The sequence below is a fragment of the Dendroctonus ponderosae genome, unplaced genomic scaffold, assembly GCF_020466585.1.
Source record: "Dendroctonus ponderosae isolate FM_Combo_2020 unplaced genomic scaffold, Dpon_F_20191213v2 Dpon_F_20191213_7, whole genome shotgun sequence".
NCBI classification, from domain to species: domain Eukaryota; kingdom Metazoa; phylum Arthropoda; class Insecta; order Coleoptera; family Curculionidae; genus Dendroctonus; species Dendroctonus ponderosae.
The window spans coordinates 13,352,826-13,371,782 of NW_026018916.1; the positions used below are offsets into that span (position 1 = coordinate 13,352,826).

Consider the following 18,957-nt stretch of genomic DNA (forward strand, 5'->3'; position numbering starts at 1 on the left):
CCTTTAGAGCCTTTGGGACACCCTGTACATTACAAAAATATTTTTTAAATGTGCGCTCGGTAGGCGTCGGACAATTCATAAAATAATACTTTTTATAAATCAAACGGTTTAGCCGCAAACTTCCGTGCCGTATAGCGTGAATAACCCTGTATATTATATCACAATTTTACAAATTCTGTTGTTCTTTACCTACGCTTTATACCTGTCATCATCAGCATCATCAAACAGCCATTTGTGTCTACTGATCAGCAAAGGCCTCCTCAAGACGTTTGAACTTATTATTTGCTTCTAGGGTACGATTTGGGTAATTATTTGATGTCATCTGTCCAGCAGGACAGCGGTCTACCTCTACTCCTCCTATTTTGGTCTACACTCCAAAAACTTTTTCGTTCTTCTGCCATCGTACCTACGGGCCACATGGCCGGCCCATTATATAGTCAATTATGTCCTAGACTCCGGATCGTTGGCGGACAGTCTTTTGGCGTCCATCTCGTCTTGTGATGCCAAGCATAGCTCCTTCCATTGATCTTTGTGCCATCCGCAACTTGTGAATCGATTCCTTCGTCAGTGTGAACGTTTCTGCGACATAGGTTTTTACAGGAAGACACATTGTTCGTAAACTTTGTTCGTGAGCTTTGTTCGTGAGGAAAATCGGGATATTACTTTTGAAAATTTGTTGACGTTTTCCACATGCAGCCCTCCTCAAGCCTCTTCTCCGTTGTATCTCGCAAGGTTGATTATCTCTATCTAGTCTGATTTTACGACCCAAGCATTTATAATAACTATGAGTTAAATGATAATAATTTTAATAATCAAATTATAGAGTGTGTGAATTAGAAGTAAAGATGGCAATTTTTCTTTTCGAATGTTTCCATATTGAAATAATATTATTATTAATTGAAATCATTTAATAATCAGGCGGATATTCGATTTTTAACTGCTAATATATTCTGGAAATTTTCGAAAATACAATAGTTTTCATAATCTTTCTCGTACTCTCATATAACATGAGCCCCTATAACCCCTTTGGTTGAAAAAACTGAGTTTAGCTCCGATTACTTTTTTACCTGACCCTTTTTATTTACCCTGAAAATGATAGATTAAATAATTTTAGAGAAACTTTTGCATGTAATATGTTTCAATATCTTTCGGCACTAAGGAAAGAAATATAAGGTCATTTTAAAAATTTTTTTACTGTGATATTTATCTCTGAGGCGAACAGAAATACGCCAATCTTGAGTTTCACACGTTAAGTTTGATCTAAAAGGAGCACATGCTATTTTTTTATTTCTAACTATTACGGAGATACCCTATAAAAGTATCGAAAATCGGACAATATGTACATTTCTTTCTGCTTACTACCATACTAACAGCAATAAACTCCATCCGCACCCATACCAATAACATTCTTTTCACGGTATGAGTTCACAGGGATATTATACATAAAAGTTGTTAAAATTCTTTGTACATCAAAACATTGAAAATATTTTTTGCTCGCAAATTGTTTTAACTTTCCTAGATGACACGTAAACACCGGATAAGAAAACACAACAAAATTGAAAAAACGTGACTCAAAAAGCATAAATGTATTTTAAAAAAGAACAAAAAATGGAAAAAAAAATATAAAAAAGCATAAAAATATTATTAAAAAGCACAAAATTAAAAAAAAGCATTTGAAAAAAAAATTAAAACAAGTTGTAATAATAATATACTAATATTTTTATTTATTATTTTACATTTAACACGTTCTATTTATTTTCAATATTCTTATTTACTATTAACAATGTTTAAAAGAAAATATAACTAAATGTTTCTCCAAATTTTCCGTGGTAAAATTATGTCTTTCTCCTGTCTGATAAAATGCTTTTGTATGCAGAAAAACTTCGATCTACACCTACACTGGTTATAGGTGCATATTTAAATTTTGGTATAATTGCTGGATCTATTTTAAAATCGAAATTTGACGAACCATTCAAAATAGTTGATGCTTTTTGCAATGTTTGGAACCCTGTATTCTTTGAAAGAGTCTGCACCAACTTTTCTTTTATTATTTGACCGATAGATCCTGGAATACTAGTGGCTGCAGCTTGAAATTTTTTAATAATCTTTATGGATTCCACTAAAGGCAGCTGCTGTTTTTCTCAAAAATTGAATGCTTTGACTTACAAATTTAAAATGAGTTTTGATAAAAGCCAAATTATGCGCAAGTTCGGGTACTTCTAAAACTTCCTGTCATTTTTGAATTGCTTTGCTGTACCTCGAAATTCAAGTATCAAGCTTTTAAATTCGTTCAAATTATTGGCATAGTACAAGGCAGTATCTAGCCAAGTTCCCCACCGTGTTAAAATAGGTTCTGGGGGTAAAGGAATATCAGGACGCCTTCCTTCGTTGCAATGCATTAACTTAAAGGAAAAAAAATTAAGATTTGATGCAATCATGTATGCTGCTGCGACGGAAAGCATCAATATAATTTTTTAATTTGGAACCACCTCGGGCAAAAAAAACTTGTTTAACTCTTCATGTACAAATCTAGAAATAGTTTTACTGTTCGTTTTTGTCAGTTCCTTCGAACTTATTAAAAATCCTGCTGTGACAATATCTTCATTCAAGACTCCTATAATCAAGTTGTCTATATATCTCCCATATGCGGCAGTTGTTTCATCTACAGTAAACCATATATAATTATTTGCGATAATTTTTTTAATTTGCTGCATTGTTTCATCATAAACTGGGCTGACATAATCTGGACTGCTTTCTTACAATATTTTTCTAGAAATTGTTTAAACGGACTACTTTGTAATTTATTCAAAGGAATGTCTGATTTGACCATAGCACTGCACAAATCAAAATGAAATCGTTTTTGTCCATTAAAATGAGAATTTGAAGCTAGTGAAGTCAAAATAGTTTGTTGCTTAGTTTGATTTTCCTCATATTTTTTAATGTGCTCCTTATGCCGTTCGGTTTGTAAATGCTGAGTTACGTCATATTTTTTTACAAACAATCTGCAATAAAATAAGAAAGTATTATCTACTCCTATTTTAAAATTAATTAAAACCTATTTTTTATATTGTATCTTAAAGTCGTTTAACTAATGTCAAAAAGGAAATCTTTTAAGAGTAAAAAAATTCGGAAAAATAAAATTATATTTTAAACAGGAAATAAAGACGAGATTAAGAATTTGCGAATTTTTACTTGGAGACCAGAGCAGCTCGTCGTAACTAACTAAATAACAGAAGTCTTGGCGTAGCGCAAGCCTAGCTTTGGGGAATTACGTACGTGCGAACGGATTTTTCGGGAAATCACGCAACGCCTTGCAAAGCTGCCAAATTTACTTTATATGGACATTTATTCCCGTATAATGTTTTGTACTATTTTTAAAATGATTTAAATATGCGGAATAAGTTAAAATAAGCACGAACGGACAAAAAAGCATGAAAACTTAAAAAGCGTTATAAAAGCTATCACAATATACTTAGTTTGGTTTAATTCGATTAGAAATTAAATAATCTTATGGTTGCTTGCAAAATTCAGCGATAAGCAAAATGCTTAAAATCCGGTCTTTAGTGATAAGCACTTATTGATTTGAGCAATTGGTATTTGATGTCGTTTTCGTTACTTCAAAATATTATGCCAGTAAGATTGGAACCTCGGGCTCATGGTGCAAAATTTATATTGCGGTAGATTCTAATCGGTTGATACTCACAGTCATTTAACCTAAGGATCTGGTAATAAAAGAATAAAATAGTTGCAAAAATGTCTTCCATTGAGATTAAATTTGTGTGTCGGTGGAGAACCATAAGCGAGTAACGGCACCAGCCGCGATCAAAGATTACTGGTTATATAGCACCGCCGTATTTCTAGTCCAACTATCAACATAAAGCACCCAGAATATCACATTGCATTGTCTTTGGTGCAACTGACATGCAGAGTTATCATTTTTCTGCGTTACCATCGGTTTTACAGTCCACTATTTTGAATTATAACTGCGTGGGTATACTGTATTTGACACTCCGAATAAAGCTATATTCTATGGCCAGATGTTTCCTTAGAATTACATTTTGCTGATATGATGAGCCTAAAATACAGAAATTCCTTTTCTGAATAATTACATTACGTCAATGTTACCTATTCAAAATCATGTTGTGTGTAAGCTATAGATCCTCATCCATCGTCATTTTCATCTATGGCTCACATAAAGGCTATGAGCATTTGTGATAAATTACAGTTGGTTGCTGGCTTGCCTGCTTTTGACTGGCTGTGGCTCCTAGGCAAGTGCCAGCTCCATTTTGGGCCAAATTTGTCAGGTTCTAAGCCATTCCTGGACTGTTCTTCTTATCTTTATCTTTATCGGACGTCAGTTAACTGACGTTTATTTGCGGTTATATTAACGTCACATTCACAGATACAATGACGTCAATTGCTGAGTTCTTTTTTTTTGTAATTTTGTGGAAATCCACTGCGTGGCTCCCTTGCGCACACCCAGAGCTGATGAGCTGGAGCTCTGGGCTCTGTGGCACTCCAGCCCACCAGCTCCATCAGCAGTTTACCCACTAAAACCCTTCTAAAACGCCTAGGAGGTGTTTGGCCTAGCACCGCGGTCATTTCTGTCCTATTGCGCCCTCGTATTTTACTTCCTTATTACTCCGATCCATCCCTGGCCACAGCTCGTCGACTTCCCTAGCAGGTGCCGCTTTATGAGTTCTCCTATATATGACCGCCGCTATGGCCATCTTAGTACCGGAAACCGCATCCTTGTATGACTTGTGTGTGGTTCCCTTACTGAAGGTCCCACACCCGCCCAGGTACTGGCTTGGTGGCTGTGCTGCCTTCCGACTGGTGTATCTTTTGCGTCCCTGTTGTACCAGCTTATTTTGGGGTGTGCTGGTTCCCCTGAGGGTCTACCTAGTACACGTTTGGTGGTTTTTCCGCCTGGCAGCCTCCGAGAGCTCTTCTGCGGAAGTCCCGCCGGTATTTTGTGGTGGTGTTTTTCTCCCCATCATTCCACCAGCAGCTAGGGAAGGGTTAAGTCCACCCACAGACAGCCCCGCATGTGTGGGTGATGCTGATACCATGAGGTGCGCCGGTTCTCTCAAGGTCAGTCGCTTTTGTATGGGCTTCTCCCAGCCTTGCATCTCTTCTCTCTCCCGTGACCTACCATTCAGATAATAAATTAATGACGTCAGTTGCTAGCGTGTTAATGACGTCAATTGCTGGCGTCGTAGTGACGTCAATTTCTGAATTCTTATTGACGTGATTTGCTGGCGTGTTAATGACGTCAGTTGTAAGCGTCCTATTGAGGTGATTTACTAACGTAAAGGCGTTACTTGGCGTCAATTGCTGAAGTCTTGTTGTCGTTATTTGTTGACGTCTTACTGACGTCAATTGCTGGCGGCTTAATGGTGTCAATTGTTGACGTCATTTGTTAACGTCGTATTGACGTGAACTTAGACCAAAAATATTACAGTTTTTGGCTTTTGCATTGGGCTTTATGTTCAATTTACAAAAACACTATTTCTATAGTTTAAATGTATTATGGAAAAAAATTAACACACATAATTAAAAATACGAAGCAGTGGAAACGTAGCAAATTTGGAAGGTGCACGATTTCCAAAAGACAAATTTGTTATTTTTGAATAGTAATTAACATTTCACGTTTTTCACAGAGTGGGCTCTTCCGAGATTGAGGTTGGCGACCCCAGCCCCTGCTTATAGCCTCTTGGTTAATATGCCATTGTTTAACAATCAGTCAGTAGGGTGCTATGCTCTATTATTGCCCTTATTAGTACTAAGCTTATCAATAATAATATTTGTCAAAGTTTCTAAATAATCAATTTCAATTACGTCATCTCCGGGTCAAATTTGTGAGATAACTTGTAAGGTCGATTATGACACGAAATATTACATCATGACCTCAGTGAACGCCAGCTTGTTGGGTAGGTTAAGTCGTCTCGTCAATCTATCTAGACGACCATCTTATAGATTCTCTCATCTTATAGATGGTATCAAAGTGACTGATAATTTCTTGAAAATATCAGACAATAGTAGATAGTAGTTTTTTTAACAATTTTGTGCTTGTGTTATCCACGTTGTTTAAGTGCTTGCATATTAATTGCTTAAAAGATAATTTGTTTGATATTTATTGGTGTGGGTACATTTTGATCGTCAAAAATGGAAGGTAAGGCTGTTTTTGAGTATTGCAATAAACATGTTTAGACAATACCAGATATGTAAAAGGAACACTTTTCCCATTCCCGTCATACTTCCAATTAACCAATTAAGAACTTACACGCGTTCATATCTTACTCAGAACTTACTCGCGCACAATCAAATGTATAAGCACAGAACAGTGTTTTTTACGGTCGTCTAATCTATCGTCTGCCATAAACGTTGGCCGCAGAAAACGGCCATGCGAAATTTAATTTGGTCCTTCGTTGGACGAAAATAAGTCTGTTAATGAAACAATCAATTTTACTGAAAGGCAATCCGTAGCGAACATCGAGCTATTGGATAGCACTGATCCCTTCATATAAAACAACATAGTTTTTATTTCAAGTCATATCATAGCTTATGTTCCGCATGTAGTCTGAAAAATAATATAGCAGAGTAATTTTGTCTAAGGATAATTAGACTTATAGTAAGTTGACGTGATTAATTAATAACAGCAGATTGATGAGTTTATGTTTTTTGCCTTGCTAGGTTTGTTTAGATTGGCGTCGCAGGGGTCTGGCAGCTGCTTACAGCGGATGCGTATGAGCATAAAAGGTTGAAAGAACCTTTCGTAATCACGTAGCATTTTTTGCATCATATAGGCAGAAGTAAATGAGTTTTGTGTTATAAGAAAATGTCATCTTTACTAATGACTAACAAAATGGACCGATGAAAATTATAATCACTTTAAACAAGTGTAGAAGGTTATTGTTTAACAATGTAATATATTTAGACAAAACAATGTTATTGCTTCTTATTTTAGAAATTATGTAACGGGGTTTCGTATATATTAATTTTGTTCAACTACTTAAGGGGTTACTGGAGCTTAAATGCATACAACCACTAAAATATCCAAAATCTTTTACAGGTTCTTTAATATGCAATTGTAACTTTGGTGGATTGCAAAGCTCTTTCTACAACACAAGTAACAGCCGGACTTATACATTAACGTACACGTATTTTTTATAAAATAACGCTACTTTTTAAACGATAGCTTTATAATTCGTTTTTATAAAACTATTCTAAAACTCCTATAAAAGTAAAGTGAGAAACATGCATAAAAATGCTTTTCACTCTAAATAGATAAACTTCTCACTCTAAATAGATAGATTTTTATTCGAATCAATCTAAAAGTCAAAAAGCCATTTTTCGATCGGAAGGGATGATCATAAAGAAGCACTTTTGCAAGCAAAATTGGCGTCATTCCTCTGGAGGTGTTGTCTGGTGCTGTTTTAGGAGTGCATAAAAATTAGTAAATTTTTTTTATTGTTATTAAAAACTGAGAGATTTGCAAAAAACTATATTATAAAAGCTTAATCACCTCGTCATTAATTATAGTCCTCTGTATGTGCTCTCGGTTATTCTATAGCGAGTGTAAAAGGAATATTCTCAAAATAAATATAGGGTGATTGACAAAATTAGCGTCATTCCTCTGGAGGTGTTGTTTGGCGTTGTTTTAGGACTAGGGAAAAAATAGTACAAAATTTAACTGTTATTAAAAACTGAGAAATTTTCAAAAAACTATTGAAGAAAAACGGCTACAATTTTTTCAAGGTAATCTGCCTAATTAAGATTACATAAATACCTATTGCTTCGTAATTATTTAAAACTCCGGTAACCATGGATAAATAGAGAGTGACAATAAGATAGACAAGGATAAACGGTAAATTCAACAGGAATAGTTGAATGACGGAACCTATTTCAAAACTCGTAACCTCGAATTATTAATTTGTTTACGAAAAACAAAAACATGCATTTGAGTCTGTAACTCCAAACAAGTGCCTTTGTATCACCTTATAGTATTCGGTTAATTAATTCCTGCTCAATTTATACCGGAGTTCTGAAATCCATTGGTTTAAAGTGATCTTACATACGTGGTGGGAAAGTATCAGTTGTTCTGCAATGTTAGACATAACCCGGAAAAGTTCTTTAAAAAAATTAAACTTTTATTTAATTTCTTTAAAACAATTATGCCGCAAGATTCAGAGAAAAAAACAAGGATTTTAAAAGGCTCACAGTCAACTATGATACCATTTAAAAAATCATGGGTTTATTTTTTATATTCATCTATTTTTTTACAATTTTAACTTTTTTTCTAAGTTAAGACTATAAGGTTTTATTATATTTTTCGACACATGATAGTTTTGTATTCTTTAAAACTAAGTTTGAATTTCGAATACAGATTTTAACGAAATATTCTCAGTGATTCAGAATTGGTGTTAATCTTTCGGATTCGTGACTATTTCGTTAATACGAGCAGAATATAACATGTATATAAACAGGAACCGCCATGCGTCTGAATCTTCGAATCTTAGGTGCAAAAGTGATCCTACTTGACAGTGGACATGGTTTTAAAAAACATTTGAGGTGAAAATCCCAACAAAAGAAAGTTAGAGTATTAGGACAGTGGCTGCCCGAAAGGGGGTGCAATGTGTTCAACACAGCTGCGGCTCACGGGTGCCTAATACGGTGTGTGGGGCTTGCAACAACAGGAGAGCGTCTTCTTCGCTAGGAGGACGGGCCACGGTTTCAGGCGAAATGATTTGCAATCCTCTAGGTTGCTGCAGATAAGAAAGTTACAGAAGGACCAGAGGGATTGATTGATGAAGACCTACTCCGATAGCAACGCTGCCCTCAAGGCACTTTTAGGTGTCAAGATGGGTAGTTGATTGACCCACGACTGCTGGGATGCCCAGAACAAAGTGGCAGAACAAAAACAAGTAAACTTAATGTGGATTCGGGAGCACACGGGGTTCGCGGGAAACAAATGAGCCGATGCATTGGCAAAGCTCGGATCTTTTGAGCCCAAGAACTCCCGAACCTCACATAGGGTTAAGTAAGTGGTAGAGAGCGCGCTAAACCACTGTGTTCTTAGAGGCACCACACAGATATGGAGAAAGGCAGAGGGGTGTCGACAAGCCAAATGGTTGATGTCAAGGGGTCTCTGATTCCTGAGACCTCTGTTTGGGGTTATGGCAGGCCATTATGGTCTGAACAGATACCTACACATAGTAGGAATTGGGGATAGCCCCGCATGTCCATAATGTAGAATGGCGGAGAAAACTGCATATCACCTATTCGGAGTCTGCCATCGCGGATCGTCTATTAGGAGGCGCAGAGTTGGGACCTTCACACTATTTTGCATCGAATTGCCTTCCTTAGAGTTGATATGGATCCTTGCCTGTAACGTGGCGAAAATCAGGAGTGGGAAGGTGGAGATGGATTTTGTGATGGAATGGCAAAAAGGCCCTTTGAGGCCTTCGCGCCGGATTCATCGGGTCCCACACACTAATACTACTTCTACGGTATCAGACTATATTATTATACAGTCTTTACACCATCCGATTCAAGACCTACCCATTAGTATATGAAGTGTCCCATTGACTTTTAAAAGGTCATAATTGGTAATAGAAAATTATAAGGAATAAAATATTGATAAACTACTACATGTTTTGCAAAAAAGTTTATTAAAAGAAATTTAAAGGGTCAGGGGACACTGTACCTGTAAAACAGTTAGGATTTAACAAACATGATAATTTTTTAAACAATTTTTTATTTTTTGGACGTAATCTAATATTACATTTGGAACATAATTTGATTTCTTTCCACACTGCCTACACCTCTTATTTGTATCAGAATAGTCTGGCCAATGATTATTTCCATCGCATCTTACGTCTCCTAAGGGCACGGGAGCTATTCTTTCTCTGGAAGAGGATTTCCCATATGGTATCACAAAATAATTCGCAATGTAACGTCGAAACTTCAACAAACTCACACATTTTTCATTATTTAGATTGTAATTTTTCATAAGAATCCATAAATTTACAACCGAAACATCTAGAAAATAGAAATAAAGTGGCCACCACCATTTTCKTTGGCGCATCCTAGTTTCATCTTCATTTTGTGCATCTTCGGCRCAAATATGTTTCGAGTTATATACAGAAATTAAAACATCAATTTGAGGTTTTGATGACATTGAAGTAACAATTTCTCGTTGACAATATTGACATTTCGAAAAAGTTAATTCCCAAATTTAGCAAATCCTGTTAAATTAACTTTTAACYCGGACCGATTTTATTCTATGTGTTTTTTTAAGGTTATTTGAGCTTCAGGTATTTGAAAAGCAACAATTTTTTACCTAATGTTAATGAGGTAGGTTACTTTGAAAAACATTGTTGCCTACAGAAGATCTAACTTTTTGCAGATMTCTCAGTTTTTTACATATTTTTTTCGTTACTCCCTGAACACCCCCAGAAGAACGACATTGCATACAATTTTAGTCGAAAAGTTCACTATGATTCTATTTTTATTGTTGCCAAATTAACAGTCAAGTTTTTTATAACTTTCATGAATTGGTCTGCATTAATATATTTATTGTTTTAGTGCAACTCATATAAAATTTAAGCGGTGTTAGCCCTGGAGATCACGCTGACCATTTAACCAGCGCCTTGTTGGTAAAAAATTATTGGCCATTTGACAAATATCCCGTACTCAAATTAGAGTTATAAATACATTTGAATGTAGCATGGAGCGGTTAAAGTTCCCTCGTAAAATCTCGAACCCACAGTTAATGATGCAATACAACACATTAATGCAGAATCGCATCTGCGGATGATAGGGATCAGTTAGAAATAAATTTGTTCTGCTGCAATAATGGTGGTTTTTTTTATTAAAAATTCTTTCTGACTTAATCATAGCTACTTGGCTTTTTATATTACCTGAAAATTGTTTAACGATTTTTTGGGTAGAATTAAGTTCTGAAGTCATCGACCAGATAAACATCTTCCTTGAATATAAATATACGTAGCTTTAAAAAACATTTAAAGTTGTGTACTCTATTCCCCTTAATAAAACACTGTTGCGTACGTTTGAACACTGAACACCCGCAAAATCTCGATCTGGTTATGCACATTAACAATAGCAAAATATGTTTAAGTCATGCAAAGATTATAACTACATCTACACGAATGCTGTTATTAAATTTAAGCGTATTAACATTTTTGCAAAATACTTGAATCTGAAAATAATTGAAAGTGTCGATCTGTTTGTTTGGCCCGTCGAAAAAGAAAGTATGATGCATAGTCTTGTCTAATGTGTAGGCTTAGATAGATTATTGTAGACATCCTAACTTTTAGTTTCACACGTTCCATCGCATTTGAGCCAATTTTCTTTCCTGTTGCATGATACCTTTGTGAACGGTATGATTTATTAAGTTCAAGTGCTTACGGCAAAACGTATCGTGTGCGAAATTGTTCAGGAAAGAATGAACGAGAATGAGAAAATGACTAATAAAAAGGTAACAATTGGTTTGGTTGAAATCGATTTCAACACACGTTGGTGTTTCACAAAGCTATTTTGTAAGCGAAAAGTATCGTCTTTTGAACATCGACGGCGTTTGAAAAACGGAGCTCGAAAAACGGACTTTCGCCCTCGTATCGAACAATATTTTTTATTCGAATAAAGAACATAACACGGATAATAAGTTATAATAAATAAAAATAGGCTAAAATAAAAGCCGTCAACTTCATATTTAAAATTTGACATCAATGTCATTTTTTAAATTATCATGTTTTGACGTTTATAATTTTTTAAAAGCGTACTTTTTTAAGCATGTGCTAGTGAAACAATGAGTGTTGAAAATTCAAGTGCTGCTGTCACGGTATGGTGTTTGTATAAGATGCATATTTTGCATAAAATGTACGATCTTTAAAAAATCCTGTTTTGCTTGAGGCAACAACGGCGAGCGCAAAAAATAGACCATTTGAACGACTTTGAGACTGAACTTGTAACAAATTTATAACTTACAAATTGTAAGTAAACTTTAAATTATGATCAATAGTTGTCTAGAAACGTACGTAATTCGATTCGTCGAATCTGTTCATAAGCAGGCATAATATGCGCCAGTGATCGCTTTGCCCTTTTCAGGGCAATCGATGTGAATGACACCCCGTGCACCCCAAAAAAACGGTGGCCATGACCTTTCGATTGTTCTTTGCTCTCTGGTGTGTTGTGATGATCCAGGTTTCGTCAACGCTTACCAAACGTGGCAAAAATTAATTCGGCTTCCGACGTAACATCGCTAAACATTAAGTAATTTGAAATGGTCAAATGGTCACATCGGAGCTTATGGTCGAATGTCAGCAATCGCGGCACCCATCGTGCGGATAGCTTTTTCATATCCAAATATTCATGTAAAATGTGATGTACCATCTCAGTTGAGATGCCTTCAGCCTCATCCACCTCACGCACTTTTATTCTCCGATCGTGCAGTATCGTTCATGGATTTTATAGACCATTTCTGACGTAACAACCTCCTTTGGACGACCTGAACGTTCTACATCATTTTTGCTGGTACAAGCACAACAAACATAGTAAACCATTTCTTAACCATTGAAATTGATTGTGGAAAGTCCCTAGTATTTATCAAGCCTTTCCTTCGTTTCTTTGATGGTTCTTTCACGTAAAAAATAATGCTTGATTAGAAGTTGGAATTAAGTTTTTTGTTTTTGTCGAAATTGACGAAGTCAGCTCCTTTCAATGACTGTGAAACACGAATTAAATGACGTAGCGTGGTCAACATTTCCCAGCAGTCTACTAACAGACGACAGTTGACGCGAGAAGTGATGAATAAAGTTACTGCGCAGGAAATTCAAAAAGTCGCTGTCTTATCAAACGATTCTCGTATTGTCGCTTAGAAACACTTCTACTTATCATTGAAACATACCTACTGTTTTTGGTGTTGATCGAAGTTGGATAATAGATGGACCAGAAGAGGCAACGATGGACTGATAAATTGACCACCAATATCATCTGATTTAAAACCTTATTTTTTTTTTCTGTAGGGCTTTCTTAAATCAAAGATATATATATATATATAGCCAGTCAACATTACGAACATTTGTAAAAATAATTAAGTCAGTTGAATTATTCAGAATTAATAGCGTTATTTTTTATATTTTCACTGTTTTGGTTACATTAGCAAGTGTTGATTCAAAAATGAGTGAAAACGAAAAAGGCGTTTTGAAATTATTTGGAAAAAACGATATAAATTTTGAGAACTTTGGGGCCCTGCAGCGGAAAAACGAAGCGATTTTGAATATATAATACGCTATAACTTTGGTCGCACGTCATCAATTGTCGGTCCATGTTGTTGCCATACCCGCGATAAATTCTGTATATAAACATAAATACTCGAAGCATTCTTAACTTATCTCGAAGTTGTCTCGCTTTTGCTGATTATTCTTGATCGAATTATGGTTTATTTGAAAAGCACAAATATACCGTTAATACAAAAGTCATGGACAAGTACATGACAAATGCAACAAGCAAACGTATGTGCTACTAAAAAATCTTCGATAAGTCTACGATCGATTCGGCAGCATTGTAATTTTGACCAACTTAATGATTTTAAAGATGAACATAAATAATCAACATTGCTTTAAATTAGGTAGTATTCTAAAGTTCTTTCGCATTTTATGATTGCTCGAGGTTCTCCAATGCGCAAAGCACAACAAAAAATATTTAACTGATCACACAAATTTTATGCGTAATTTTTTTCATGTTGGTAGTCAAATTTCGTCACTGATGACGTGCCACCAAAGTTATAGCGTACAGACTATAGGTAAGTATGCCTAGATGGTCTTATTTTCGGGTAAGGAATTTGTGGCTAAGCGCTGTACAGTCATAGCAAGGACACCCTATATACAATATAATACATGATATATGTTTTTTAGACGATAATGTTGTACGGAACTTAGAATACATGAACGGAAGATTTGACATCCTACACATTTATTGGCGCATCATTCTTTAATGATGTCACAAGCATTTTCGTACGTTAGTTTCCTTTGTTAAAACGTCAGTATTTCTCAGACGTTGCCACAATTTCTCGTATATAAAGTGGAGTATGGCAGGCCTCATCGCCAATTTAGGATGTGTTTCCAAAATAAAACAACCTACGTGTATATGTTATTCTATGAATTCACTAAACATTATGCGACCAAATTATGCGTTAGAAGGCAATCCGTTGCTTCCGATAGGTTCTTACCTTAATAACCTTGGGTTATAGAAGGAATAAAGGTCTAGGTCGCATGGCATAATTACTCCAATCGATCATTTCAATAAACAAAGTAATTTGAAATATACAGTCAGTTAAGTAATTTAAACTATGTCCCATTTTTTGCGACGAATGCAAGAGTTTTTCTTGAATATATTACTCTCTGAAAATGCAATCACAACTTTGGAATTAAATTCCTTTTAAGTAGTTCAATGGTCATTTGACTAGCGGAATTGCTAGATATTACAATACTTGCTTGGACTTTTCCATCCGAATTTAGTAGTAAACACTAGGTTTATTATATTAAAGTAGAAGTGCGTTCAACGTTAATTCGCTTAGAGCTAGTAGCCATCAGGTATCATGTTGCATTATTGTGAAATAGAGTTTTTTGGCGAGTTTTAGTAGCTAAAGACATTGTAATAATAGTTGCCAAAGATTAGTAACATGACGTGTTTTTTTGTTTCAGGTGAGCAAGTTATAGATACATCAAACTTACCAAAATTGCAGGTAAGTCGTAACCGTGCTTGAAATTGCCGAAAAATGTCAAATTGGACGGCCTTCCGGGTTTATAAAATGTTAGCCTGAAACATGGAAAAACGGTAATACATTTCCGGCATATTTTGTTTTTATGCCGAGCAGTCGAACATCTTCAAAATAATCAGACACCGACGTAAATAAAACATCCGGAAACCCTACATGGACTTATATTTTTGCAAATAATTCGAAAACGAAGACATGTTATAATTTAAATAGAAATATTTTTCACTTACCAATTTAGTTAAAACTTTAAACTTACTTTACATTTGTCACACTAACGTTTTAAGCGTTTCAAGAAAATAATAGTTCAACAGATCTAAAGCAAAAAAATTGATAATTAATGTATTACAGCGCCACCTGTCAAAATCCAAGAAAATGTTTTAGATAAATTATTCCCGGTTTTTGACGTGCTATGCGAATCTCCAATAAAATGTTGTGCTTGTCATTTGAAATTCTTAACTTGACCCCTGCCTAGCCTACAAAGTCGAAGTAGGCGTTGTTTTCCTGACACTAATAAACTTCCCCTTCCCAGATATTAACTTCTTATTTGAAACATTTTTTCCTCGGATCACTCGTTTTCCAAATATTTAAGCGTTATAAGATAAACAAAAAACCACCATGTATATTATATTAAGGACAGTCCGTGTATTTGGATACTTTCGTTCCACAAACGTAGCGTTATATTGTTTCGTTACGTCATCTAGGTAAAAGTTTTTTTTTAGAAATTGGCTTTATGCATTCTTCTAAACGACTCTCACGCTATGCTTGAAAGAAGTTTCAACCAAAAAAAAAAAATTGTGCAACGACCCTATTCTAAGTACAGGGTGTCCCACCAGGAACCGCCGCGATCGGTATCTGGCAAACTACAGGGTTATCCATTTTATGCTTGGGAAAGTAAAGTAAAAAAAAACACACACTAAATATTGAGATGAAGACGAACATTTTAATTCATTATAAAGATTAAACCTTGCCGTTATACGCGAAAAACAATATTATTTAAATGTCCTCCTCGGGACCTCCTACAGGCCTCAATCCTATTGAGGTATTTTTTAATAACTTTTCGGCATATTACCGGTAATATATCGGTCATAACTTCACGGATATTGGCTTTCAGTTGCTTAAGAGTTTGATCACAGGATCTTGCGGGCCAATTGACATCACTCAATCCCAAAATTACGCGTCCTGGAAATTTCTCCTGCAATAGGGCTCTAACTGCTAGTGTTGTGTGACTCGTTGCCCCATCCTATTGGAACCACATGTCTTCCAGATTATAATCTTCAATTTCTCTCCAAAAATAAGCGGTTTTCATGCGTCCATAGCGCTCAGAATTGACTGTCATGGCTCTTCCTTGATCGTTTGGCCAATAAAACCACGGGCCGATAATGCACACCATACCGTCACTTTTTCAGGATGCAAAGCTCTTTCTGCGATCACCTGAGGATGTTGAGAGTCCCATATACGGCTGTTCTGTTTAATCACGTAACCACCGAGCGAAAAAGGAGCCTCATCGCTGAAGAAAATCGGCTCGAAAAATCTTGTTTGTTGTTCAATCACCCAATTTGCGTATTTTCTGCATTGCTCATGGTCTTGATGCTTAAGTTGTTGAGTCAGTGGGACTTTGTACGGATGAAGCTTCAAATGCAATTGCAAAATTAGCCACAATGAGCCGTAAGACAAACCCATTTGGAAGTTGAGCACGTCGGGGAATGGACCAATTCGAATCTTTCTCCACACTTTGAGCAACAATAGCGATATTTTCAGCTGAACGAATGATGCACAGACCTTACAATATTAGTAACCGATCCAGTCTCTTCAAATTTTTCCTCTGTGGGTCGATTATGTCAACCGTGATCTGCTCGTAAAGCCCTAAACGTTGATACAGCAGAATAGCATTTTTATAGTAACATTCAATAATTTTCTACGTTCTTCGACAGTTAAACGATCCATATTTCAAAACGGTCCTTCAACTAAAACAACGCGCAGATGGACAGTGCGCAGAAGTCATCGGGGGCACGCGATCTAAATTTAGACCGGAAGAAGGTCAAAATCAACCAGAGACAAGAAATAATTATTATCCCTTGTCTCTGTTATCAACTTGCTAAAACGTCCGTCTAGTACAGCCGGAATAAACATACAGTTATATGCAGATTCTCGAATCCATTTGTTTTAAAGCTCCGGATGTATAACGGGTTAAATTTCAATTATTTCCGAATTATTTACATTTAAGCTCGGCATGAGCATTTATTAAAATAAAACGTTTCTTCCGTTTCACAATAGCCTGTGAGCTAGTTGAAGACCACCGCTTTCAAAAAAAGTTTTGCTTCCTATGACAAGTTTCGCAATACGTTTAGGCTATTCTTTACGATTGCTGTGTTGAACACATTAAAATACGTTTTTATTTCAAATTCCACAACAATCGTAATTTGTCAAACCACTTATTGAATGTGCCTGACTGAATTATAACACAGTAATTGATTAAATCAAGTTTTGAAAAATAATGTGCACTTTTTAGTTTAATTGTGTCCTAGTGTCAAACTATTTTATTAAGGCGTTTCTAACACTTTAGTTGCTTGATTTACTCTTTACTCTATGGCTAACAGTGTGGCGCAGCCACAACCGGGTGGAAGATTTTGACTAAATTGTCTGTAGAAGAAATTGAAAAATCGAATTATTTTAAAGAAGTTATACTCCCGAATAAATGGTATTTAATACAAGAAGAAAGATTGCTGTCTTATTTGTTTTTTTACTGGAGCAGACATTCTATAATATGCTATCTTGAAAGCATTTCAACATCGTTAATATATTTTTTTCAATTATGTAACTGAATAGCACCATGTTTATTACTTCTTCACGCGCATAAAAAAGTTCTCCACGGTTTAATACTTTAATTAAATCAAAGTGATCTTTTACAACAAAGTCCTTGCCAAGGGCTAATTTTTGAACGCACCTTAATTTATTTAATGCAATGCGCTCGGTGTATAATAGCTTACTTCTCGACTTAGGTATACAAGGTGTTCGTAAAATGCGTTTGGAAATTTTTAACGCTGATCGTACAGGCTAAAATAATAGTAGCAAGTCATGTAGCAAACATTTTCAGCATTTTCAGAGTTACGACTTTTCAAACGTAATTTTTTTCTTTTTATTGTTCTCATATTTTGAATATTTCGCCGCTGATTAAATTTAAATTGAATATGAGTACCAAGTTTTAGCTGAGTGACTTGTTTCTCCACGTAGCCACTAGATGGAACTTTGCCTGTAATTCAAATTTTAATTTCCCCATAACTTTTTTGGCATGCCAAATGTCGCGAAAAGTAATGTACAATTTTAAAGATTAGAAAATACTAGCAAATTGAGATAAAAGTTTTTATCAATCCCAACCCCGTGTCCTTGGATTTAACTGCAATAGCAGCAAGTCGTCTGGTTTTAAAATGTGAACAATTTGTCAATTTTTAGTTAACTATTGTTCTACTATTCAATTAAGACAACATTTTTGCGCTGCATTTAAATGCAACATTTCAGTATGCTGGATCGGTTTTAATTTAGTGGTTTTAAAGCACTAAATCATCAAAAATAAAAAAAATAAATACTAGGCACTGAAATCTGAAAACAAATTGGAATTATTAAAAAATATAGTAGCGTACCATTTTTTTTCTTTATCAAAAATTGATTTATTGTGAAACATTCGTCTTTTCTAGCGATTGATCTCTGGAAAATTTTGTTATAGTATATTACATAACTAGAGTTGTAAGGAGCACTTTACGTACGAATGGAAACGTAGTTGCGCACGAAGCCGCCAATCGGAAAAAATTGGATATTTTTAAATATGTCAGTTTTGACAACGATTAAAAAGATTACAGCAGCCCAGAATTACAAACTAAAACGTCATACGTTCGTAAACAAATATTAAATAAGGTGCATTTTTTTGGAAGGTTTTGATGTTGTTTGCTATAAGTACGTAATTGCGTTACAACTAACAAAAATTGTATATTTTTAAATATGTCAGCGATTAATTGACAGCGATTAAAAATATGACAGCAGCCCAAAATGGCATATTAAAACGTCATCCGTTCATAAACAAATATTCAAAAAGGTACATTTTTCCGTAAAGTTTTAATGTTGTTTACGTACTTCTTGCTTCTAAACCATCAGACCCACTT

At 35.3% G+C, this 18,957-nt stretch overlaps 1 protein-coding gene and 2 long non-coding RNA genes across 4 annotated transcripts in view; 1 reads left to right on the forward strand and 2 right to left on the reverse strand.

The window, feature by feature from the left end:
* Positions 1–18,957, forward strand: part of LOC109542356 (autophagy-related protein 16-1) — a 609,070-nt gene that overhangs the window by 436,278 nt on the left and 153,835 nt on the right. The window lies entirely within an intron of this gene.
* LOC109542370 lies at positions 3,654–4,375 on the reverse strand. The gene is made up of 2 exons (XR_002172420.2): positions 4,126–4,375; positions 3,654–4,075 (listed from the first exon to the last, which is right to left on the reverse strand). It is a non-coding gene; the product is annotated as an uncharacterized LOC109542370 (long non-coding RNA).
* On the reverse strand, positions 9,656–10,168 carry LOC125505156. The gene is made up of 2 exons (XR_007281961.1): positions 9,983–10,168; positions 9,656–9,911 (listed from the first exon to the last, which is right to left on the reverse strand). It is a non-coding gene; the product is annotated as an uncharacterized LOC125505156 (long non-coding RNA).